Consider the following 4487-nt stretch of genomic DNA (forward strand, 5'->3'; position numbering starts at 1 on the left):
AAACAGATCCTGGCGCTGTTGGTGACAGAGAAATTCCTGCAAATTCTACCTGCAGACACAGAGAACAGCACCAGCGCGCTCAGCCTGGAGATTAGAGAACGACTTTTCACCCTGATAGAAGAGCTATGGAGAGTCAATGCGGGAGCAGAGAACAAGGTGAGAAAGGCGCTGGGCAAATGCCTAGGCAGCTGCATCAAGATGAGACATTCCGTCCCTGTCATTCCACAGCCCCTACCCTTCCCCAGAGTTGTTTTCAACAATCTCTTTTGTGGGAGTCAGCTGGATCAGCATAGGGGTCGTAGGATAGGGGTTAGAGTTTCCACCCTGTACCTGACCACCATGCCCTCTCTACAACACACAAATATCTCCTTTATTATCAGTAAATGAATTCTAGGCAGCATAACTTCTCTATACACACCCATCAAAACATCAGTACACTGCCCTGTGGCTTGCACAATGATTCTGTCTGTGGGATGCCTTTGTGTCAGGAACTCAGAATGGTTTTAACCTTGCCAAATACTGGCTAGCTGGGTGTACAGGCACATTCCTCCTGTAGTTCTGATAAGGGTGAGGCAGGAAGATCACTTGAGACTAGTAGTTTGAGATCAAGCTGGGCAACAAGGTGAGCATTCAGGTGGAAAAAGTGGCTTTACATAAGAGGGAAAGCAGAGCAGCAGACAGCAAATGTGGCCCTTGAAACCAAAAGTATTGTGTTGCCTTACAGAAGAAGCTTGACACATCTGAGTTAACTGGAGTCTAGGAGGGATAGAAAGGGACAAGTGGGCGTTTGTCATATTCTAATATTTTATTAAGCATATGCATGGGTAGGGTGGGCTCCATCGACAGAAATCATGATGTCCTAGACATGTGTATCTGTCCTTGGAATCCCTCCCTGCTAGCATGATCAGCAAAATTCAGATCGAGTCCGATGATCGAGTCGCTACCTACAGGTAGATCCTGAATACTTGAAATGGAGCTCATGTCATCAAGAAAATTGGCTTGGATCTGACATAATTTTAGGTAATGTTAACTACATTTCATTTTAAAGAAGGTCCATTAAATGTTAAGAAGGATGTTCTGGCTACCATACTACATAGCACAGCTGAAGGTATTGAGGCGTGGGATCCCTTTCCAAATCTTTCATGATGACAGATGGAAGATCCAGAGAACCACAGCAGAGAGGAGAGAGCGACATTATCCATTCTTTATTTCTACCCAAAGTGGGACGTGAGGACATCATGTTCTAAGGCTTTCTCTTCATGTAGTACAGTGGTTCTAAACCTTCCTAATGCTGTGACCCTTTAATACAGTTCCTCATTTTTGTGGAGACCCCCAGCCTTGAAATTATTCTCATTGCTACTTCATAACTGCGACTTTGCTATTGCTATGAATCATAATGTAAATAGCTGATATGCAGGAAATCTGGTATGAGACCCCTGTGAAAGAGTTGTTCTAACCTCCAAGGAGGTTGTGACCCCCAGGTTGAGAACCCCTGATGTATATGTCCTAAAGAGTGGAAGAGACAGCAAACTGTTTATTCCATGTATACAAAAACGCTTTTTCATAACTTCTTTTCTTCTTATTTACCTCAGAGCTATGAATATAAAGTAGGAAGAACGCACGACTTGGACCACACAAATGTAAGCAACTCGGAACATCCTTCATTATCCCTCCTATTCTAAATGTCTTGTTATTGCGAGAAACACAAATCATCCCTTTTCCCTTTCTTCCATGTACTCATTCACCCATATGTTCTTGCTGCTCTTGAGTTGGGAAGAGACACTAGCCACAATCTCTATTCACCAAAGCTCAGCAAAGGTCTCTGTGATCTTCCAATCTGGGCTGAGCCTTTGTAATGGGAGCTAGCTGAATGGGCCAACCATTCCTTAGTATAAGACAAATAATGTAAAGGGATATCTGCTCCAGGTGAACCAAAAAAAGTGGGAACCTTGACTCAAACATCAAGTTATGTCTTCTACTGCTTGAATTCTTCTGCCATCGGCCTGGCCCAGGCACAGTTGACTCAGGCCTACATGCTTGCAGTGGCCTCCTGTGGGGCTCCCTGACTCCAAGCCAGAGTGTCTTCAGTTTTTTTTTCTTTTGGACTGAGGAACCCCTTGAGCATGGAGTAAGACCTATCAGCCTTGGTTCCCCTGGGCAGTATGACAAATACAGACCTGCTGATGTGTATCCAAGGTTGACCTGAAATCCCAGATATATATATATATATATATATATATATATATATATATATATATATATAGAGAGAGAGAGAGAGAGAGAGAGAGAGAGAGAGTCATGTTCAGCTATGCAGCTGGCATGTGTAGGCAGGCCAAGCTGCCACAGTCTCTTTCTCTGCAGCAGTGTGTAATGTTTCAATGACCAGAAAGTCAGAGTTTTCTCGGGAGGGTAAAGTAGATGGCAATTTTCCCTGAGACTGGTGTTCTAGTACCTAGCTGTTAAATACCACTGTTGCACACTGTGCCAACAATGCCAACCAATACAAGGGATATATAATTGTAGGAGCCTGGAAATCATACACAATCAGAAGCATGCAGTGAATTGAAGGAAGAGACAATGCCAAGAATGATGTGAACCTGACTTGCCTCCTTTATTTTGACATATAAGCTCAGGTAGTGGGGTGTCAGAAACATTCCTAATGTGATTTTATACCAGATGGACTCAGAATTAAGACTATGCTGCTTGTTTCTCCTTTTGATTCCAGGATGTCTGTGGAGCCTTGGCTGTCACTCTTCTGCCTCACAATTATAATGAGCAGACGACTTCTAACCATCGACCCCATATTCAGATATACATCATAGTCTTCCTGAAATAATCCCAAAGAAACCCTTCTTATGTGGAGGTATTACCTGCAGCATTTCCAGTTTTAAGAAAGAGACAATTTCTGGGCTGGAATGGTGGCTCAGCAGGTTAAAGGCACTTGCTGATAGGCCGGATGACCTGAGTTCAATCCCCAGAACTCATATAGTAGAAGGAGGTAACTGAGTCTCCACAAATTATCCTCAGATTTCCATATGTGCTCATACTTGCATATGAGGACATAAATATAATATAATGTACAAAGAAAGAAAGAGACAATTTTGATCTAAGTGTGACTATCTAAAGTTCTTTAGCACCCTCTGGCTGTCACTGCATAGGATTTTTTAAACATCCAAAAACATTTATTCAGCTTAACGACAGAGGCATTGTCTTTATGCGGTCACACACAGACACAAACACAGATACGGCACAATATTTGTATTTAGTCCAAACACATTCTTTTGAGGTTCATTTATATGTTTTCAAATGCCACAGCCCATCATTTAAATAATGGACATTTTTCACTCTGTCACACTACAGCTTCCACGATGACGTGTTTTCTCTTAAATTTTGTTTTATTTTCGGGGTGTGGGCAAGGGCAGAGAGAACAAAGGAACAGGGAGATGAATAGAATCTGGATGTATGATGTGCAAGCCACAAAGAATAAATAAAAATTTTAAAAATGGATATTTTTAATATTAATTCCTCTGTTGACTTCCTCAATATCTTCTGCAGACATCTCCATGACTCCAACACATAAATTGGCAAGTTGTTTTTCTTATGTCATAATTGCAACCATAGTATCTACAACACTGGAGTAAAATTTAGCTCCCGAAGTTAAGCCTGGACACATGATATTTGCTCCGCTGAGTGCAAATTTGATGGCCCCTTTATCAACCTGCTGATATGGCAAGATAAGAGGATATTTTTGAAATAATCTTAGGGTTGGATAAAAAGGCTCTTCTCTCTGTGTACACAAGGTCATTCTCCATTTACTCTAAGGATTTCTATGTGTTCATGGCATCTGACAATTTTCACAGTATCTTTCTCAGGCATGATTTGATTAAGCCATGGTTCAATACCAGAAATTGCTCTATCAATTGGTTTTAATATCCTTTAATAATCAATGTTTTCAATGGGGCAGTTGGACAGATTTTCTTTTTCATCAAATTTCTTGAATGTGATCCAAGGTTAAGAAGGCAATGATAGTGAAGGGTCTAGAGTTACAAGGAAACTGAATTAGGAAGGGTCTGAAAGGGCCTCTTACACGGGGAAGGCTGGGACTGACAGCCAGGGATGCTGTCATTATCTGGAATGCATGGAATTACTGAAGTCGGATTTCTCCCTGTAGTCCATGGATACATATGAAAGAGCTATGCCTTGGTTGGTTGTGATTTTCTTCATTGTTAGCGATCTCCTATTCTTGTAGTTGTTTCCGCGAAACTAACTTTTATTCTAATAAGACAATCACTTTTATAAGACAACATGAACAAACAAATGTCTTGGCAACAAAATTAGATTACTCAAGGAAACCCATGAGCTGTTTAGTTAAATACTTTCAGTGCTAAAACAGAAGTTTTATGACATGTAGCAGGCATTTGGTCTTGGCATTTACTTTCACAGATCAAAGAGAAGGATGGCAATGGGACTGGTTGGAAAGATACCTA

General features: G+C 41.3%; 1 pseudogene; it reads right to left on the reverse strand.

Moving 5' to 3' along the window:
- Positions 1-3288: 3288 nt before the first annotated feature.
- LOC130867521 (malignant T-cell-amplified sequence 1-like) lies at positions 3289-4126 on the reverse strand (annotated as a pseudogene).
- Between the last annotated feature and the right edge of the window lie 361 nt (positions 4127-4487).

Source organism: Chionomys nivalis, chromosome X, assembly GCF_950005125.1.
Source record: "Chionomys nivalis chromosome X, mChiNiv1.1, whole genome shotgun sequence".
NCBI lineage: Eukaryota > Metazoa > Chordata > Mammalia > Rodentia > Cricetidae > Chionomys > Chionomys nivalis.